The sequence below is a fragment of the Oryctolagus cuniculus genome, chromosome 10 (assembly GCF_051225735.1).
Source record: "Oryctolagus cuniculus isolate XC-2025 breed Fujian yellow rabbit chromosome 10, ASM5122573v1, whole genome shotgun sequence".
Lineage (NCBI taxonomy): Eukaryota > Metazoa > Chordata > Mammalia > Lagomorpha > Leporidae > Oryctolagus > Oryctolagus cuniculus.
In genome coordinates, this window is record NC_142876.1 from 60,097,075 (window position 1) to 60,119,253 (window position 22,179).

Sequence of the window (22,179 nt, forward strand, 5' to 3'; positions counted from 1 at the left end):
CTTCCTCTTCCTCCACCGCGGAAACTGCTCAGGCCAAGGTCAGTGATGATCTTCTGGTTGCCAGAGACAGCAGACCACTCTCAGGTTGATGCTATTTATCAGCATTCCTTTCTGCTAAGGCTCTCTTCCTCTTGTCGGCTGGGACTCTTGAGAGCCACACCACTGTGCAGGGTAGCTGCAGACATCTCTCCGTCAGTAAGGGTTACAGTGACGTCAAAGTCAGGCCCCTCATCTGTGCTTCTTAAAACCTGTTCCTCTTTAATCTTCTTTCTTGGCTAATGGCACTGTCTTTAGTCATCCTAGCCAGAAACCTAAGAAGGCATCTCATTTCCTCTAATTCCATTCTACATCCATCAAGTCCTGTCATTTCTACTCTCTAAAGCTCTCTGCAAAACCGTCGTGTTGGCCACCTCAGGGTCCTCCTCAGTGAACAGCATGTGGCCTCCCCATGCTTGCTGTCAGGCCCTGTCATCTCTTTTGTGGCCCGCTGTAGGCATGTACAAGCTGGTCTCCCTGCACAGTTCTAAGTACCTGCTACCCTGAAGTGTAGATCTGACCATGGTGAAGTTTATTGGCAATCCATTGCCTCCAGGAAAAAGCCCAAGTTCCCTAGCATGACATCCAGCATGTGTCTTTCTCACCTGCTACTTCTGGCCTATGGGCTGCCAGCCACTCCTTTTGCAATAGAGTAATTTTCCAGATACTCTGGAAAAATACTCTGGGTGGGCATTTGGCCTAGTGGCTAAGCCATCGGTTAGGACAACCATGTCCCATATCAAGGTGCCTGGGTTTGATACTTGGCTCCAGCTCCTGATTCCAGTGGCCTACAAGCATAGATCCTGGAGACAGCAATGATGGTGAAGCAATTGGGTTCCTGCCAGCCACGTTGGAGACCTGGATCAAGCTCCTGGCTCTTGGCTTCAGCCAGGGGCATTACAGGCATTTGGGCAATGAGTGAAAAGATGGGAGCGCTCTCTCTCTCTCTCTCTAATAAAAGGAGTGTATAGACACTAAAAAAAAAAAAAAAAAGTCAACTTCTGTGTTTCCTTGCATTTCGTCCTCTCATTTTCCTCGTATTAAAATGCTTTCAAGCATTCTGCTTCTCTTGGTTGGCAGAGTGGAAAGCAGAAGTTGTCTGCAAGACATTTCCTTTATGTATTTTATTTCTAAAGCTCTACACTCATTGAGGAACTTAAGTCAGGAAGGAGAAGGCCGTGGGGAAAGCATTTCTTTGAGGAAATTCTGAAAGGGGAGATTTTCCCACAGTAAGGATTGAGTGTCCCAGGCTGGAGTTGGAAGGGGGTGATTCTGTGCCCTCCTGTCTGGGAGGTGAACTGTGGTGCCCCAGCCTTGCTGTTCCCAGCTTCAGCATCTCATCCTCTGTGTGGACAAAGAACAGCCAGAAGTCTCTGTCCTGTCACTGTGTGCTCAACCCTTCTAGGAATTCTGCTCTCAATAACACTGACTTTGTAGATGAAGAAACTGAGGCACAGAAACATTGAGTACTTGCCTCAGATCTCAAAACTTGTAAGCAATGATGCTGGAATATGTCCTTGACTCCCAAGTATGTAATTTTTAAAATATTTTATTGATTTGTTTATTTTGCTTGAGCAGGGGTGGAGGGGGCCCAGGGAGAAACAGGCTCCCATCTGTTGGTTCACTTCCCCAGATGCCTACAACAGCTGAGGCTGGGCCAAAGCTGAGAGGTGGGAACTCAATGCAGGTCTCCCAGATCGGTAGCAGGACCCAAGTACTTGAGTAATCACCTGCTGTCTCCCAAGGTTTCCAGTAGCAGGAAGCTGGGAATGGGAACAGAACTTGGACTTGAACTCAGGTGTCCTGATACAGGATGTGGACCTCCCAAGAAGTATTATTAATGACACACAAAATGCCAGTCCCCACACCTGTACTTTTAACACCCAGTTCCTATCAGCTTCCCTCAGGTCCCTATGTTGCCCTACCCCAGTGCTTCTTTCCTTCATGCTTCTAGTTCCCCTTGAACAGGTCACCATTACACCATTTACTATACACATAGTAGGAAGTCAATAAGTACTGGTCAAAACTAAACAAAGATTTCCACTGCCAGTGATCTGTTAAGCTGGGTATCCACACCAACTCACCAACTGAAAACAACACCAAAAATACTGGTAAAATAGTAAAAGGCACCTCTAAACTGGGAAAAAATTAAGAAATTTCACCAATACAGGGCAAAGGCCAGAACCCAGAGAAGCACAGCCTAAAGTCAGCAGTTTCTTGGAGAGTGTTTCCTGAATCTAGTGAATCTGAATACTGGTTTTTGCAGCCTTAGGAGCTTTTGTTTTGTCTGGGTGGGGGGTTAGATAGGGAGAAAGAAAAAGAGAGAAAGAGACAGAGATGGGCAGAGACCTCCTCTTCTCTGGTTCACTCCCCAAATGCCCACAACACCCAGAGCTGGGCCAGGCTGAAGTCAGGATCTAGGAACTCAATCCCGGTTTCCTACATGGAAGGGAAGAACCCAAATACTTGGGCCATCACCTGCTTCCTCCCAGGGAGCACAGTAGCTGAGGCTGGAATTGAGAGCAGAGCTAGGATTAGAATCCAGGCACTCCAGGTTGGTTTGCATCTCCACTGCTATATGAAATGTGTGCCCTCACCTTGGTAGTTTTAAGTGGCAAAAATAAAAGAGTAGTGAATTTAATACAAGATCCAGTAAGGTAGAACACCAAAATAAAAATAATAGAATAAGAAAAAATATCAATTCTTCTCAAGCCCACCCAAAAACTAAACTTGAACACATATAATCAATAAAACAAATCTCAACACATTTAGAAAAGTTTGTATCCAACAGACCATATTTTCTGATCATAACACAATTAAGGCAAGAATAAGTTTTAAAAATAACTATGGGAAACTCATGGGTCATTGAACAAATCATTATGGAAATGCAAGAATATTTAAATGTGATATAGCAAATACTTGGTACCATGTATCAAAGATAGAGCGATAAACTAAGCCAGTGGTTAAAGGGAATTTATAGACTTAAAAGCTTTTATAACAAGATAAAACAATTTGAAATGGAAAGGGAGAAAAAGTTACAAAAGAAGATCAATAAAGTCAAACAGAAGAAAGGAAACAGTAAAGATAAAATAATCAAATTAGAAACATACAATAGAAAGAACCAAGTAGTTATATACTGCATTTGTGACTCAAACATTTTACAAACCTCTAGTGAAAACCAAAGAAAAAAAGAGAGGAAGAAAGAGAAGTTACAGCGAAGATGGTGAGGAATAATGGAAATGCCACAATCACATATGACGCAGATTAGATGAACTTTGTGAATATTTTATGCTAATAAATTTGAAAACTTAGATGAAATGGAAAAGTTCCAAGAAATATTAAGAAAGTTGAACTAGAGAGGGCAGTCTAAAAGTCAAGAACTTGAATCACTTGTTAAATATTTTCTACAAAGAGAAATCTAAGCTAAAACAGTTTTCCCAGTGACTTCTACCTAATAGTCAAGTCATAGCAATTCCATTCCCTACAAGATCTTCTAGGGCACAGAAAGAAGGGTATTCCTCGACTCATTTTATGAGGCTAACATAACCTTCGAACAGAACTTGACCAGAGGTCTGAAAAATAAAAATTACAGGCCAATCTCACCCATAAATATAGAAACAAAAGCCCCGCATAAAATTTCAGCAACTTAAATCTGACAAGGTAATACATCATAACCTATTTGGCTTATCTAAGAATAAAAGGTTATTTTAAGATGAGGGGGAAAAGTCAATTGATAGAATTCACCACAATAAAAATTTAAAGTGAAAAATCATATGATGATCTAAGAACATACAGAAAACCCTTTGATAAAATTCAATATGCATCCAGTTAAAATTCATAGAAACTACAATATTTTCCTTGGAAAAAGATGTTTGCAAAAACCTGCATCTGGGGTGGGTGTCAGTGCGGTGGGTTAAGCTGCCAGTTGGGACGTCCATATCCCATGTCAGAGTGATTGAGTTCAATGACTGCCTCGACTTCTGATCCAACTTCCTGCTAATGTGTACCCTGCAAGGCAGCAGATGATGATGGCTCAAGTGCTGGGGTCCCTGCCACCTATACGGGAGATCCAGCTGGTTCCCAGCTCCCACTGTTGCAGGCATTTGGGGAGTGAACAGCAGATGAATGACCTCTCTTTCTCTCTCTCACTGTCTCTCCCTCTATAACATTACCTTTCAAATAAATAAAAGTAACCTTTTTTGAAAAAGTTAAAACATTTTTTTCAAATCTTTAAAATAAAAATGAGGAACAAGATAAGTGTGCTGCCATCTCCACTTCTATTCAGTATTATACTAGAGATCCTAAAATGTGAAGGCAAGAAAAATAAATAAAATATAAACATATTGAAAAGGAAGAATCCACAAAAACATGATTACATATGTAGAAAAATCAAAATAATGTATATAACCTATTGATTTGTGTGTGTGGTTAGTAACATTGCTGGATACTAGAGCCAATTTACCAAATTGTTAGCATATGTATACACTAGCAATGAACAATTAGGAATGAAGTTATTTGAAAGATCCATTTAGAATGATCAAAAAACAAGGCATTAAGGATTGAGTCTAACAAAATATATGTAAGACTTTATTTATTTTAAAGATTTATTTATTTATTTTGAAAGTCAGACTTACACAGAGAGAGGGAGAGACAGAGAGAGATCTTCCATCTGTTGGTTCACTCCCCCAGATGACCACAATGGCCAAGCTGGACCAGGCCAAAGCAAGAAGCCAACAGCTTCATCTGGGTCTCCCATGTGGGTGGCAGAGGCCCAAGTACTTGGGCTCTCTTCTGATCCTTTTCCCAGGCCATTAGCAGGGGGCTGGATCAGAAGTGGAGCATCTGGGACATGAGCTGGAGCCCATATGGGATATTGGCATTGCAGGTGGTAGCTTTACTCACTATTCTGCAATGTTGCCCCCACAAGACTTTTGTAAAGGGCATTGTGAAACTTCTTGAAAGACTATGAAAAAGACCTAATTAGAGAAATACTGTATTTATGGATGAAAGATCCAATCTTATCAAAATATTAATTCTTCACTATTTGATATACACATTCAATGTAATTCTATTTGAAATAATAGTTCTTGAAGAAGAACATAGAATAATTACTCTCTTATGTACCAAACTTTACTAAAAGGGCAGGTGGTATTAGCATATGTGTTTTTTTAAGATGTATTTATTTATTTGAAAGTCCTAGTTACACAGAGAGAGCAGAGAGAGAGAGAGAGAGAGAGAGAGAGAGAATCTTCCATCTGCTGGTTCACTCCCCAGTCCGCCACAATGGCTAGAGCTGCGCCAATCTGAAACCAGGAGCCAGGAGCTTCTTCCAGGTCTCCATGTAGGTGCAGGGGCCCAAGGACCTGGGCCATTTTCCACTGCTTTCCCAGGCCCACAGCAGAGAGCTGCATTGGAAATAAAGCAGCTGGGATCTGAATCAGTGCCCATATGGAATGCGGGCACTGCAGGTGGCAGCTTTACCCACTATGCCACAGCACCGGGCCCTGGCATAGGTGTTAACTAGACCAACCATACAGAAATTCTCACCACAAAAATTGTTTGGTTGTCTGACATTGTGACGTAGTGGGTAAAGCCTGTGATGCTGGCATCCCATGTGGGCACTGGTTTGAGTCCTGGCTGCTCCACTTTGGATCTAGCTCCGTGTTAATGCTCCTGGGAAAGCAGTGGAAGATGAGCCAAGTCTTTGGGCCCCTGGACTCATGTGGGAGACCTGGACAAAGCTCCTGGCTTTAGCCTGACCCAGCCCAGGCCGTTGCAGCCATTTGGGCAGTAATACAGCAGATGGAAACTCTCTCTCTGTATCTCTCTCTCCCCCCTTCCCTCTCTGTAACTCTACCTTTGAAATGCTATTGTGTGCTCATAAGCTTTTTAAGTTTCCCTGTACCATATGTAAAACAGTATGTTTTAGAACTTCCCTACTACACTGCAAGGAATGGTTTCTTTTCAGTGGAGCATTGCACAATTTGTTTTGTACTAAATCCTTCTAAATGATGAGGAAGAAAAAGTTACATAAAATGGATCAGAAGCACAAAAGGAACTAGTTATAGCATGGTTTGTCTTCTAACAAGTCACTCACCATATATCAGAAGCACAAAAGGAACTAGTTATAGCATGGTTTGTCTTCTAACAAGTCACTCACCATATACATATCTCCGGCTCATTCCATTTAGGTTTGTTTATTTTCTTTGGTTATAAGTCATAGTCCTGGGAATGAAGATGCTTCCAGCTGATCCTCGGACTTTCTTCTCTGCACTGATAATGTGCTGCTGGGTCACAAAACTAAAGACTTGGGAGGTCAGTGTGTCTGAAGTGCAGCTGGAGTAGAAATTGCCTCTGGAAGATTGTTGGGATCCTTTGGGTGAGGGGCATTCATCATGCTGGGGACAAGTCAGTCCGTGATCAGGCAGGTAGAACTGTCACCTTGCTCAGTAGGCAGAACCCTAGCCACAAGACTTCCTAAGGCCACTCAATGCTCAATGTCAACTAGGAGATGGAATCTCTCCGAAAATCGTTACTCACTGGAGTGCCTGCTGCTTCCTGGACTGGGTAGTTTAGAGAAAATGTATTTCTGTACATTCTGTATAGGAAGCATTTGAGATTTTTTTGATCCTTTGCAGCACTAAGCATTCATCATGAAAAAGAAACAACAAATGATAAGAATTGTAGAAGCTAGATAAGGGAGGAGAGATTTCAAAAGGCACTCGCCTAATGAGGACTCTGCCCACAGTGTGTTTGGAAGCCCTCGGCAATGCAACTGTCATGTGGCAGTGGTTCTGAGACCAGTCTGTGAATATTAACCTTCTCATGCTTCCAGAATGCCCATTTCAGCAGCCACTGTCTTAGTTTCTTCTTAGAATAAGTCACTAATTTGAACAGAATGTCTGGACCGTTGTAGGTTGTTCTTAAGAATGTGTTTCCAGGGTACATCTGGTCTCATTAAACTCTTAAAAAATTTTCAAAAGCCATCTTTTCTTCCGCCTTGGCTTTTGGGAGTTTATTCTACATAATGATCCTTGGTGAGGGATGGGGGCTTCACATCAGGAAAGCTGACTCCTAGGAGGGAGGTGATTTCATTTCAGCAAACCCTGAGTGGCTTCCTCTCACCTCTTACCTCTCATGAAAGCTCGCCTAACTAAATCAATCCTCTTGCAGCACAGTGTTTTTCTTTGCTTCTTACTCTTTGTCTTCCTCTAAATGATTTACTAATATTAAAAAAATTTTTTCCAAGGTTAGAAAAACCAAAGGGGAAAAGTACACGACTTGGTAGATGATTTTCCACTGTGTTGGAACTAGAATTTCAGGCTCTTGGTAAGGGATTCTTTTATCACTAAAAATTTCCAGAATTTTCAAAATAGATTTGCTGTCATTTTAGAGTGCTGGGTACTTACTAATTAGCTAATCTGCAGAGCCTCCCCTGGAGCTGGTTTTATGAGGAAAGAGACAACATTTGGAACCAGAGATGATAGCTCAGTTTGTGAGTACTAACTTCTGGATGGAGAATGCATCATTTGTCTCAAAAATCACAGAAAGATTGAAAAAATAACAACCAGAAGGTGAATTTTCCAATGTGGGCTGGTTGGAACGTGCACCGTCCCCAACCTTCCTTCACCTTCAGCCAACACATCCCACCCCTGGCCCATCGTCTCCTTGAATACCTAGCACATATGCTTCTAGAACTTTCTGTTTGGGCCAGGAAGGGACAAGATAATGGAAAAGTACAAACAGAGGAGTGGCAAGGAGGAAAATGATAGGAAAGGCCCCCTGTATACAATCAAGAAACAACTCTGAGTCCGAGAAAGAAGAGTTTGTGGGTGGGGACCGGGGTCTGCTGGGGGTGAACACAGGGGCAGGGGGAGCGGTAGGTGCAGAGATCACAGAGGAAATCTTCCCGATAGCTGATGCTAACAACATCAAATGACCACCATCCTTTCCAGATTTCATGTCTCTCCAGTTTCTGAGGAATTTTCTGGAATTTTCCTTTGAGCCTATGCCAGAAAACAAAGTTCTGAGTGTCTACAGTCTGCAAGCAGATGCAGCCTGGGCTGGGAACCTTTGAAATGATCTTATAGGATTCTAAAAGAAATGCAAACTGGGAATGTGGAATTTGCAACGGAAGCAGCCTGCCGCTCTGTTTGCAGAATGGGATCTAAATTTAGATCGCCTATAGAAGAGCGAGCACAGGCCCCCAAAGCTTTTCCTGCAGGGCTGAGATCTCTTTCCCTTTTCCATTTTTAGCCTCCTAGAGGAAACTCTCTGTTATTTGTTTTTGTTTTAGAGATAGAAAGCTGCTGAAAGCCAGAGCCCTAGCTTCAGAGTCTTGTCAACTCACGTCTGAGCAGGATGCAGTGACATCTCACAATAATGTTTGCTAAAGCTCTTTTCCATCTCACTCACTGCTAGAAAGGGGGCCTGAAGGATGATTGCTTGTGGTATCCAATGCACTGGTTGGTAGAGCCAACTATTCCCACATTTGAACTCTCAATAGAGATCAATGCTCCAGGGCTTTGAATGCCTGGGCTAGTCTTAAGAGAAAATCCAGGGGCTGGTGTGGCACAGCAAGTGAAGCTGCCTCTTAGTATACTCTCATCCCATGTGGTTTGAGTCCTGGCTCCTCTGCTCTCAATTCCAGTTTCCTATTAATGTGCACCCCAGTAGGCAGCACGTGGTGGCTCAAATAGTTTAGTCCCTGCCACCCATTATGTGGGGACCTGGATTGAGTTTCTGGCTCCTGGCTCCGTTCCTACCCAGACCTGGCTGATGTGGCCATTTAGGGAAAGGACCAGAGAAGGGGAAGTCTAGGTCTCTCTCTCTCTCTCCCCCCCCCCCCAATAAAAATAAATAAGTAAGTAATTTTAAAACTATCTTGCTTGTCCCCAGGTCTACCCCTTTTATGGTGCTATTCCTCCTTCCTGAAGTGCCCTACTTTTTTGTTTTTAGTGGCCTAAGTCTTGTCCTCCTTTCAAGCTTCAGTTGAAAGTCTCCCCCCAAACCCCCGCCACTGCCAGCCCCAAGAAGCCTTCCTTGACCGGTTTAATCAGCAACGGGCCCTGAAGAAAGGGCAATGGATTAAGATTCACAATCTCTGGGTTCTAATTTCTTCTTAGCCATAGCTGGGCAATCTGCTTCATCTCTCTTGACCTGATTTCTCATCTATAAAATGAGTTCTTGGACTAGCTGTCCTCATGCCCTTAAATGGTTAATACATTCTCCAATGCTAATCTCTCCAGTCTTGGAGCTTCTAGTGTATATATTATATCCATTCCTTTGGCACCAAATCTATGTTAACCTACCTTGTTATTTATCTTTTTTATATACCTGTCTGGTTCATTCAACTCACTTGTTAAAAATGATTTACTTATTTATTCTGAGAGGTGGAGAGAGAGAGAGAGAGAGAGAGAGAGACAAAGATCTTCCATCTACTGGTTCACTTTTTTTGTTTTTTAAGATTTATTTATTTGGCCAGCGCTGCAGTTCACTTGGTTAATCCTCCGCCTGTGGTGCCAGCACCCTGGGTTCTAGTCCCGGTTGGGACGCCGGATTCTGTCCCGGTTGCTCCTCTTCCAGGCCAGCTCTCTGCTGTGCAGGCGGGTGCAGGGGCCCAAGCGCTTGGGCCATCTTCCACTGCTTTCCCAGACCATAATAGAGAGCTGGATAAGAAGTGGGGCAGCCGGGACTCAAACTGGCATCCATATGGATGCCGGCACTGCAAACAGCGCTGGCGCCTGGTTGACTATTAAAATTACTGCGACAGCCAGGTCTGGGTCAGGCCAAAGTCAGGAGCCAGGAACTCTATCCAGGTCTCCCCCATGGGTGGCAATGGCCCAAGTCCTTGGACCATCTTCCACTGCCTTTCCAGATGCATTAGCAGGGAGCTGGATCAGAAGCAGAGCAGCCAGGGCTTGAACTGGCATTCCAATACGGGATTCCAGCATCACAATCAGTAGCTTGACCTGCTGTGCACAACACCAGATCCCCAACTCATTTGTAACTCCCTCAAGGACCAAAAATATGTGTTTTAATTATTTGCAGTCCTGTCATTTAGGGTAGACATTTTTGTAATGAATGTTTTCGGTAATAATAATAGCACATCATTATGAATGCCTGTGCCATTTTCCCAGATAGGGCTTTGAGGAGCTCTTTGTTGCTGCCACTCCTTTTGTATTTTTGAAACATTATCAGAAACGGAAGCATGATCTACTGACACAGGCAGTGCTGAGTGGTTAAAACCATGGGATCTGCCTCTTAATTGCTCACAACTTGCTGCCTTAGTGTGACTCGTTAAAACTTAGTTTTCTTGAGTTTTATATTGGCAGGTACCACTTGATCTTCATTTCTTTCTTCCCCTTGTCTATCACTACTCTAAGCTTAAAAAAGTAGAATGATGCAGGTAAAATTTGCAATGAGACAGTTACACCAGTAAGACGTAAATGGAAATCTGTGCATATTGTTGCTTCTTCTCTTTTATATGTTCCTGTATCATGCCTGTAACACATATATGATGGCGAGAGCAATAACAGCTATTTTGGGACTATGAGGGGACAAACAGAAAATGAAAATCAACATGCTAAGGCTGGTGGAGCAGAGACAGCCAGATCCTAGGTCTTTGCCAATATCATTGAACAGCTGTTCTAGCCCTGGGCTATACTTGTGTGACTTGGAACTTTGTGTTATATGGGGAAAATATCCTCATTCTCCGCTGATTTAGCTGACATTGAAGTTTTCTTTTCCTTACAACTGAGTGCATCTCCAAATCGAACAGATACACCATTACACAGGCTTGTTGCGAGGGTAAATGAGATCACATAAAGCACTTAGCATCTCCGGCAGTATGACATCCTCAGAAGGTTGCTCTAATGCGTCGTTATTAAAGTATGCCTCCATGACCACTTCCTTTCCTTGGCCGCCATCCTACAGCACCTGAGCTTCAGAAGGGAAGAAATGTAGGTGCTAATTATCTTTTATTTTCATCAACCTATGAATTGCTGAGGCCATACAAGGGCAACTATATTTTAAAGGTACCATCACAGGCAACATCTTTTCAAAAAGCAAAAGAACTAGAACACTGAGTGGAGATGCTGGCCTCCCTTTGGCCATCTTCCATTCTGCCTGCCATTAGACAGAATTGGGCCTCACAAAAGCCCTCCCCAGGGCCTTACTTTGCCCCTGCACTTACAGACTTGCTCCATGTCAAACTTGACTGTCTTCCCCAGGTCTTCCCAGGCCAGTTCATTGTCAGCCTTCAAGACTCAGCTCACACGCCTGCTTCCCTGACAACCTTTTAGAGCATGGCTTCCCCTGTACTCTCCATCTCACCTTCCTATTTTTCTCTTTTGTTTATTTGTTTATTTGTCTCATTTGTTTATTTGAGTGCAATTTGTTTCATCTGCAAAGCTTAACACTTCATTAGAGCAGCATCTTGCCTATTTTGTTCTACACTATATCCCGGGCATGAAGCATAGTGCCTGGCACTTAGTAGGTGTTCAATAAATGTATGTTAACTCAGTAACCAAACTTCTAAAAGCCCAATGCAGTGTCAATTCTAGGCTAAAGTCTATGCTAATTAAACAAGATAAAGAATCTTTACTTTCATACATTCCCTTGATGTTCACATTTTTCAAGAGCCTGGCACTATTACATGAAGGGAAGTACATCTGTATCTCTCCCACAATTGCAGCATAGAAGACAAAAATTGTTAAAGACGATGTGTCTTTCTGAATCATGTGTACTTCTAATTAAGTGTTTCCTGTCTCATTTCATTGGGGCAGATCAATAAACAGCAGTGATATTTCTTTTAAATTTAGCATCCCAAATCATGTCAACTTTAGAGAACCATGCATATATGGGATAGTTGGTCTGTTGTATTTTGTGGCTATGATTTACTGTTTGCAAAAATTTCAGAGGTTAATGAAAGTGGCAGAGAAAGCCTAAAGCAAAAAGTGTCCACTTATATCTGTCTGTGATCTGAACTGGATAGGCACTCATGTATTGAAAGACGAGTTGGTTTATTCAACCTTGGGTCACATCTATCAGGAGAACTGAGTTGAAACATTTGAAGGAGACTGAAGTAGTCATTAAAGGAGTTGGGAAGATTTTAATTTGCATTTCTCAAGGGGGTAAGCAGTACATCTATTTAAACACACATATGGGAACTGAATTTATCGAAGCCTGGTAAAAGAAGTAGGAGTAAAGAATGGGAATAGAGTAGGAAATATTTGTACAATTTATTGGTGCTAAAAAGGCTGTAACTATTTAGTAAATTCCCAATTTGATAAAAGAGAAGATTGAGGTAGAAAGATTTCCCAAATGTCCAGAAACTGGAATTTTAGATTTTGTACACGTGATAAAAACATATTTTACTTTTATAATTACATGAGGAATAAAATATCTATAATAAATAGTACAGAAATGTCTAGGAGTTCAACTAAATTAATCTAAATCATTTATAATTGGTAGTGTATGTGAGTTAAACATTTTTATCTTTTTAGTATAAAACAGAAATAAAATTTCATGCAGATATCCCCAGTTAATTCTTTTTTTTTTCTTTTTAAAGATTTATTTTATTTATCTGAAAGAGTTACAGAGAGAGGTAGAGACAGAGAGAGAGGTCTTCCATCTGCTGGTTCACTCCCCAGATGGCCACAACGGCCAGAACTGTGCTGATCTGAAGCCAGGAGCTAGGAGCTTCTTCCAGGTCTCCCACATGGGTGCAGTGGCCCAAGGACTTGGGCTGTCTTCTACTGCTTTCCCAGACCACCGCAGAGAGCTGGATCGGAAGAGGAGCAGCTGGGACTAGAACTGGCGCCCATATGGGATGCCGGGGCTTCAGGCCATGGCTTTAACCCACTGCACCACAGCACCAGCCCCCCCCCCCAGTTAATTTGCATTCATTGATTAATCCCTACATCACTCCAATTAAGTCAGCAGCCTCATTTCCTTTTGATATATCCAGATGCAGAAAATAGCAACTAGCTGAGCAAGTTGTGTGCCTTGTCTGAAGACAGTCAGCTAATCTTGGTGGAGCTCACTGGGAATAGAGCATAAAGCCCTGACTCACTGCGTAGCCTTTCCTGGTTGTGAAAATGTTCTTCCTGTTTACATTTTCAGTTTAACCAACGTATATGGTGCACCTAGCAGGGTGCAGGGGCTTTTGTTAGCTTTCCCTACCAACACTCATACAGTGGGATCTTCCCTGAACACAAGAAAGGGCTTTGGGCACTGGAGGGCAATCACCAAATGACAAATGCCCACCACAGAGCTGAAACTAAGTGAAGGAAAACATTTTGCTTCTTAAAGATTCTTCTTGAAGGAGGCATTTAGCCTAACAGCTAAGAAGACTACATCCCATTTTGGAGTGTGTGAGTTTGGTATTCAGCTCTGGCTCCTGACTTCAACTTCTTACTAACGGAGACCCTGGGAGGCAGCAGTGCTGGCTTCGGTGATTGGGTGTCTGCCATCCACATGGGAAGCCTGGGTTGAGTTCCAGGCTCCGCCTTCAGCCTGGCCCAAACCCAGTTGTTGCCAGCAGCTGGGGAGTAAGCCAGCAGATGGGTACTTTACCTTTTTATCTGTTTTTCTCCCTCTCAAATCATAAGTAAATTTTTAAATTACTCTTTTTTAGCAGCTGGTACTAAATATGATAGTTCTAGCTATAAGCTAAGCTAATTATGGTGTCTGTCACCATTAGCATTTCATTATATGGTTTGGATATGATTGAGTGTACCCACCAGAGGTTCATACATTGGAGGCTTGGGCCCAAGTGTGGTGATGTTTTGGTGGTAGAATGTCTAGCAGGAGGTAATCAGGTCATGGGAGTAGCACACTCAGGAGGGCTTGAGGCTGGTTTCCCATAGCGCTAGATCTCGCAAGTGTAAGTTGTTGTAAAAAGATCAAGCCTGATCCCCTGAATCTCTCTGGCTTCCCAACTGGTCTTACCATGTGGTCTTGTCCTCTGGCACACTCCCACCATGATGTCATCAGCCATCCTGTGATATACCCAGAAAGCTCTTACCAGAGCCCTGCAGATGCTGTTACCATACTCTTAAATCTCTGGAACTGTGGGTAAATAAATCTTTTGTCTTAATGAAGTTCCCAGACTCAGCGTTTGTGTTATAGCAATAGAAAATGAACTAAAGACACTTATGAAAGTAATTGATTGTTTTACATAGGAACAAAGAGCAGTTTAAGATATATTATCTTTTACCTGTAGGAGGCTAAGCCCCCGCCGAAAGTGGCAGCATCCCAAATGGACACCCATTTGAGTTCTGGCTGCTCCTCTTCTGATCCAGCTCTCTTCTATGGCCTGGGAAAGCAGCAGAAAATGGCCCAAGTGCTTGGGCCCCTGCACCCACGTGGGAGACCCAGAAGAAGCTCCTGCCTGGCTCCTGGCTTCGAATCAGCCCAGCTCCTGCTGTTTCGGCCAGTTGGGGAGTGAACCATCGGATGGAAGGCCTCTCTTTCTTTCTCTCTCTCTCCTCTTCTGTCTGTAACTGTACTTCTCAAATAAATAAAGTCTTAAAAATGTTATCAAGCAGTTTTAAAAGTAAAATACATTAGGCCGATTGGTAGGAAAACAACAAAAAACGATTTGCATATTGGACAGCTACCAGAATCAGAGCAGGTTAACTTCAACCAACAAGGTACCCTGACAGCATTTACAGAAAAACAACAAAACAAAAAACTACACATGCACGCACACACACGCACACACACACAGAAGGCGTAAAGAACAGTTTAATTGTTTATTGCTTAGTCAATCAACCAATCAATTGGTTTCAGCTTAACTAGTTATTTACAGCTTAATCAGTTAATTGGCTACAGGGCTTCCTGTAAGCAGCTGAAGCTCAGTCAATGTGAGTAAACTCTGCACTGGTATGGGCAGATGGACCCAGTTCAGGTGCCCATTCTAAAATTTACAGCCTCCCACAAGTTTATTTAACCTAAGATGAATAATGTAAGCTCAATCACTAGGACTACTGAAACTCAAACTCTTAATATCTGTACTAGTCAGTGTAAACAGAAGAAATCGTGAAAAAGGCAAAAGAGCAGAAAAAAAGTCTTCTTAAGCTTAAAGCCAATGCCCCTGCCTTGCAACCATAAAGATAATTTTTAATGTCTTGGGAGGTGGTAGTCTTGTTGGGTTTTTGTTATTTGATTTTAGAGTGGTTTCTTGTCTTTTTTTTAACGTTTCACAATGCAATACTGTGGAGAAACAAACCAACAAAACAAAAACCATGAAAGGACTCACTAAATCTGAATTTCAAATAAGACACAAAAAGCACAGGGTTTTCCAAAGGTAAACATTAGCTAGATGGCCCTTATTCCTGCATTACGTAAATCAGAAGCGCCCGAAAGGCAAAGCAGGTCAAATTATGCTCATCACACCCTCCAACAACCCTCCGAAGCATCTCATTTTATTTATTTCCTTCTTGCTTTTAATTTCCCCTGACATTCGTTGTCCATTCCTGCCACAAACTGTACTTCTGCGCTTTCCATGTGATCCTTGTTATTTGTCCTGAGAGATCCCTTCCGTAACCTTTCACTTCGTTGCCTTCAGACCTTGGCCAGTCATTTCTTGCTTCACTGAATTTCAGTCATTCATGATGGGCAGCATCCCCCTCCCCCAGCCCCCAGAAGTTCTGGTCTGACTCAGGGAAAGGTGTTCTTTCTTGACAACCGGCAGAGAGGCGGCTGCTTTGCCAGATTCTTTTGGTTTTGTCCTCAGCTCCGTTCCCCAGCAGTCAGCTGGCTCCACAGGGGCATCAGGGCTGGACTCCTGGCTTCTCTAAAACATGTTGCCAGAATTGAGTTTGGGGGGCCTTTGTTAAAATGTGTGTTTCACAAGGGATTCAGGTTTTACACTAGTGATTCCCTCAATCAGCCTCGAGGATACTGAGGGCCGGGGCCTAAGACCGGAGCATCTCCAGGAGGCTGGTTGTTGGTCTAGGCGCTGTCATGGCAGGCAAGCCAGAAGGGAGCATCAGAGCCAAGAGGTCCAGGCTTTGATCAACTAGGATCAGGTTCATGGATACCAGGCAGAATGCACAAAAAGAAGGTGTGCAGTCCTCAAACATAATGGAGGAAGAGCGAGGAAAATTCTCCACTAATTCTATCTAGTTATGAACATTAGGAGCTGTTGTTACAGGACACCTCCACAATGGTTGGAGGAATTGCTGGAGAACCCCCCAAACTGGGTCTGCTTGCCCAGTGTAAGGCAAGCCAGTTACTGACACTGGGGTGGTGAAACAAACAGGAGCCGATTCTTCAAGGTGCAGACCAAGGAGTCAGACAGCTATGGCTTAATGCCTGAAATGCATTTCTAAGGGCAATGCATCTTAGAAAGCAAGGGTTGAGCAGCGCATGGTCAGCTCAGGTGCAAGTCTATGATTGGTCCACAGCACTCACGGCCTTCCTTGGATTAGTCAGCAACAGGAGGCTGGGATGTTCCTCTGAGATACTGTGGTGGCAAAGTGGGCTCTGGCCTAAATGGGGTCTATAGTGGACTGATTATTACTTTCTTTGATTAGGGCTTGAAGTTCCTGCAAAACATCTCGAAACAGAGTCTTGTAGGACATTAGCCAGAGAGATGATAATTGAATTCTGAGTCTTGCCATCTGGAGCCCTGCAGGGCCAGCTCGACTCTTGTACAACTGCCTTAATTCAGGGAGTTCATCTTTAGGGAGGCGCTGACTTGCAATCAGTGAAGACAGAGGGGCTGCAAACTCAGGGAGACAGGGGCCTAGATAAAGTCTACATGAAAGGTATTCGTTATCGGTTTCACTGTCATTACTGGAGAAATGGGTTACAACCTTTGCCACCTGCCTGCCCATCAGACCCAGAAAGGTAGAGCAAACTCACTTTGTAGAAAGTTCTCTTATTGTAGAGTGGGTGGAGAAAGGTGCGACGCAACCCATTGCTTTAACCACCCCAATGCTAGGAATGAACAAAGGATTCTATGTATTTTTTGGCCTTAAAACTTCCATCATCACAACAAACCTGAACAATGAAGAGAGCCTCTCGGGCATAGTTTTAGACAGCTACAGCTGTCTCCAAGCTCCAGTAAACCTCAGGAACAAGGCCACCGTCCTGATTCTTATTCTTTCCCGCTTTTCATCTGGCGTTTCTGCGGTGAAGCCTTCCCTCAGCTCCAGTGATGGGGCTGACAGAAAGTTCTAGATCCTTAGGGCAGGGTAATGGGCATTTGAGTGTTTCCCAAAGCAGTCTAGCAGAAGAAATCCTCCAGTGTTTGGGACAGCTGTTGTTTTCACCAGCCAACGACATAGATAAAAGCCGCTTCTGTCTTATCACACTAGCAGCGAGCCACGAATTCCTCTAACACAGGCAGATCCGTACCTTTTGGCCCCTGGACTCTCAGAGAGCAGTAAGCACCTCCATGCAGCTGGGGGCGGACACAGCGCCGGTGCCCGTGTGGAGAGACGTGGGCTCCGTTCTTCCCTCACTTTTCACGTGGCTTTGCTTGCACGATTGACTTCATCTCTGTAAGTAACCTTTGCTCTCTAGTCACTGGGGACAATAACCGAAGCATGAATTGCCTCATGGAGCTGTATGAATTCTGTAAACACAGACCACCTAGAAAGCAACTTGTGCAGTTAGAAAGCACTTGACGACATAGTCCTGCCAAAATGAAACAGTTTCGGTAAAAAAAAAAGTTTAGGCAACTCAAGAAAGATGAATTCCACAAATATGATTCCTGATTCCATATACTCTCAATGATTTCTGGGCTACCGAGGGGACCAGAGGTCTCTTCCATTTCAGTAGCAGGTTTTTATTTGCCCTTTGAAAGGTTGTTCTTGGGAAAATGAGGGAGGAAGTCCAGGGCAGGGGAATGGGCAGGGAAAGCCCTGGGCACTTTTAAACCTAAATGAACTCATCGAATCCTTGCAAAGTCTTCACATGGGAGACACTGCAGTATGCTGTGCCCATCTTACAGGTGGCCTAGGAGGCAACTCTAACTTTCCCACTGTCAGAAAGTGGTGGATTTGAAGCGCGTCTGTCTAGCTCCGTGGTTCTGTCACCACAGCGTGTCTAGCATGCTTGCTGGCCTACAAGGGAACAGTGATAACGGCACCACCAGGGGAGCAAAACCGACACACACCAAAGACTGACTTTTTTCTCCACCCAAATGGCTTTTACTCAATCACCCTTTAGCAGAAGATAAAGAACTTTCGACTGTGTGTATAGCGAGACTCGCTTTGAATAGGTTCAGCTTTAATGGCCTGAGTAAATTTCCATCGACATTGCAACGTGTAAAATATAAAGTACACCCTGATGTCAGAAGTCTTATGGGTCACATCTGTTGCACTTAAGAGCTGGAGGGCTAGGCTTTCAATCCAGCCTGAAAACTATAAATTATTTTCTGTGCTGAACTTTGCTCATTGGCGAGGGAAAGGATTCCTGCTTAGGAAAGGGAGTTATGTCCCTGTTCGTCTTTCTCAGAAAGTTTTGAAATATCTCCATAGAGGAAATAATAGCATAGAGGCCAGAGCCCCTGTCCTGTCTTCGCTTCCTCAGCGGTCATTGCCCTCCTAGCTTCCCCTAGGCCTTCTCCTGCCCCCAGACTGGCCTGTTATAAAGATCTCCACAAGGGAAAAGTAGTCTGTGAATTCTGGAAGTACAGATTTAAAGGGTCTGTGGGTTATCAACAGGTCTGGTCTAGTTCCTGCTTGCAGCAATGGGTGAACTGTGCAGATGGGCCACCCACACATGGGTGTTTGCACAAGCTTGTCTGAGCAAGAACCATATCCTGATGGACTGAAGCCAAGATCCAGACAGGCTACACTGAGTGCCCTGGGAGAAGGTCCAACCTCTTCTGTGAGGACACAAAGGGGGAAACAGGCAGGATGGGGCTGAGCTGCACCTGTGCCGGCACGTGCTTTGGCGCACCGATTTTACATCCAGGTGTGAGTAAGAGGTGTGGCAGCTAAAAGGGCCGTCACTGAGGTTGCTGGGGTAGTTACCAAATGAAAAGACAGATTACATGGTGAGGCCAAGGGAGGGCAACAGGAAGCAGAAAATGCAATTCCTCTATGCAGCAGGCTTTATGTCCCCAATAGATGAACAATCAAACAAACAGAAGCCAGACAAATACCTGTCACATTGTGGTTGGAATTAAGATCTGTAAACAAGGATGGGTGATTGGCATAGCAGATAAGATGCCACTTGGGACACCTGCACGCCTCTGTCAGAGTGCCTGGACCCAGTCCCACCTCCACTCCTGATTCCAGCTTCCTGCTGATGTGCCCTCAGGGAGGCAGCTGGTGACTCGGGACCTGGGTCCCTGCCACCCATCTGGGAGACCACGAGGGAGTTCTGTCTTCTGATTTTGGCCTGGCCCAGCTCTGGCAGTTGTAGACGTTTAGGGAGTGAGCTAGCAAATGGAACCTTGCTCTCTGCCTTTCAAATTAAAAAAATAAGTAAAACATTAAGAAAAAATAAGTTCTGTAAACATGAATTAAAAATCTGCTCTGGGCGTGGGCACTGTGGCATAGCAGGTAAAGCCACCACCTGCGAAGCCAGCATCCCATATGGAGCACTGGATTTTGTGTCCTGGCTGTCCCACTTCCAATCCAGCTCCCTGCTAATGGCATGGGAAAAGTAGCAGAAAATGGCCCAAGTGCTTAGGCCCCTGCCACTCACGTGGGAGATCTAGAAGAAGCTTCTGGCTCCTGGCTTCAGCCTGGCCCAGCCCAGGCCATTGTAGCCATCTGGGGCACGAACCAGCAGATGGAAGATCTGTCTCTCTGTCTCTGTAACTGTTTCAAATTGATAAATAAGATCATTTTTTAAAAAGTCTACTCCATGCAAGACACTGCTAGATGCACATGAGAATAGTTAGGGCGGGCATGGTGGCACAGCAGGATAAGCTGCCAATCAGGACACCCACATCCTATGAGTGCCAGGTTCCATTCCAGGTTACTCTGCAATTCTGATCCAGCTTCATGCTAATGTGAGCCTGGGAGGCAGCAGGTGATCGATCAAGTGGTTGAGTCCTTGCTACCAATGAGGGAGACCCTGATGGAGTTCGAGGCTCTTGGCTTCTGCCTGGCCCAGCCCTGGCTGTTGTGGGCATTTTGAGAGTGAATCAGTGGATGGAAGATCTCTATCGCTTTCTACCCTTCAAATAAACTCTAACAAGAGGAGTTAAATAAATCTAATAAACAAAGCAAAGAAAGGACAGCAAGGCAAACACCACTACTGCAGGAAATAAACCAAGAGGAAGCCTCTGCACAGCCTTCTCTTTCACTGAACAAACCGCCTCTGCCAAGGCCACGTCCCTGCCCCGCACCTGTCTGTACTTCCTGGGAGGCACTTTCTCCGAGTTCCGTACCTCCTCAGCAGTCCCCTTATCTACCAATGTGCTTTCCAAGGTTTCCGTTACCTGCAGTCAACCACACAGCCCCAAAATATTTCGTGGAGAATTCTAGAAATCAACAATTTTAAGTTCTAAATAACTTCTATTTCAGCATATGGGTTTATTAGTTCTATTTTATTACTGTTGTTGTCCATCTCTTCCTGTGCCTAATTAAAAATAAACTTTATCAGAGGTTTGAATGCATAGGAAAAAACATGGTATCGTTAGCATGTATAGGGTTTGGTGCTATCTGCAGTTTCAGGCAGAACCTGGGGGTCTTGGAAAGTATCCCCCAGCAGAGGAGAGAGGACAAGTTAAACAAGGAAATATCTAAGGGAAGCTGCTGTGGGTCTGGGAGCTGGGAGACAGAACGAGGCATTAGAGGCAGTGTTTGCTTTCTTCCTGTCCCTGGCTCCACTGGTTCACCTGCATGGTGTGGAGCCAAGCATGGTTCTTTCCAACCAAGCTCTCAGCACCATGCCAGCCAGCGCTGCTGAGCCCTCAGCCCCGCGTCACACCCCATTGCCAGTGCTCCTGTCTCCCTGAGCTGCTGTACATTGGGGGAGAGAAGTGCACACTGCACACACAGCAGAGCCCCTGCAGTACACCTGTCAGCCACGTGGTCGGTCCCTCCTGCCTCCCCTGGGGCTCCTCCAGGCCACCAGCCCAGGCTTGCCTGTGCCTTCCCAACACCAGCCTTTGGCTCACATTCCCCGAGACCTGACGGAGGACATGGGGAGATGCATTTCTCTTCACATCACACAGTCTCTCTCTCCTCCCTCTGACCTCCTTCCTCTTCTCCTATCCTTGTCTTAGTCCTGCTTCTCCACAGCGCCTCTCTGGCTGCTCACTGATCCCCTTCATCCTGAAAGAAAAGCTTCCCCCAACATGCATCTCCCACCTTGCTCTTGCCTCTCCTCATCCTTCTTTTCAGTGCTAAGTTGTCACTGGATGTTTCCACGTGGCCCGCCCCCAGCCGTTCACCCACATCCTCTCCTGGCCCACTGGCATCCAGCTCCCACCCGACCTCCCACCAGCTCTGCCCTGGGAGAGCGCACTGCTGGCGTCCCACGTGAGACTGAACTACTGCTCCGGAACCTGGATGCGGTCGCCCCCTCCAGTTTCCACGACACAACACGTCTCTCTTTCTCCTTTCATCTTCAGACAGACCTTTCCCGGCCCTGACCTGTCTCCTCTTCACTCACCATGGCTCTGACCGAGGTCCTTGCTTTTGCTGACTGCAGCTTTCTTCTTGTGTGATGTCACACTCGATACCTCCCCCCTACACACACACACACACACACACACACACGAGCAGTATTTCTGAAACGTCTGCAGTAGGACTTGAGGCTTTCATCTGCTTCAGACCCAAGTCTGCAATTGCTCACATCAGTTCTGGTTCAACTCATCCAAATTCAGGTGCAGGCTCTGTTCCCAGAACTCTGCTTCTTCAGCTTGATAAATCTCAGGGAAGCACATCACTGTCTTCCAGTTGGCCAGGCTTGAAGCTTCAGCCATCTTGCCCCTTCCCCTCCCACCCCTCTTCGCCACCCACGTGACTCCAGTCTCTTTAATCATCATATGCTGCTTTTCAGGGGCATCCCTCACACCTGTGCCGTCTTTCCTATTCCTTCCGCTGCTCCTGTAGGGCAGGTGGCACAGCTGGGTGTAAGGAGGCCTTGGGGACCGGCAGGACAGATTTGGATTCTGATTTCTGAGTAGCCAAGAAGCAAAAGGGGCCTTCACTGGCTCTG

General features: G+C 44.7%; 1 long non-coding RNA gene across 1 annotated transcript in view; it reads left to right on the forward strand.

Annotated features, from left to right (window-relative positions):
• Positions 1-14,575, forward strand: part of LOC149123787 (uncharacterized) — a 33,656-nt gene extending 19,081 nt beyond the window's left edge. Inside the window, exon 2 of the long non-coding RNA XR_016214627.1 lies at positions 14,264-14,575. This is a non-coding gene — a long non-coding RNA (uncharacterized LOC149123787). The remainder of the gene's footprint in view (positions 1-14,263) is intronic.
• Positions 14,576-22,179: the final 7,604 nt, after the last annotated feature.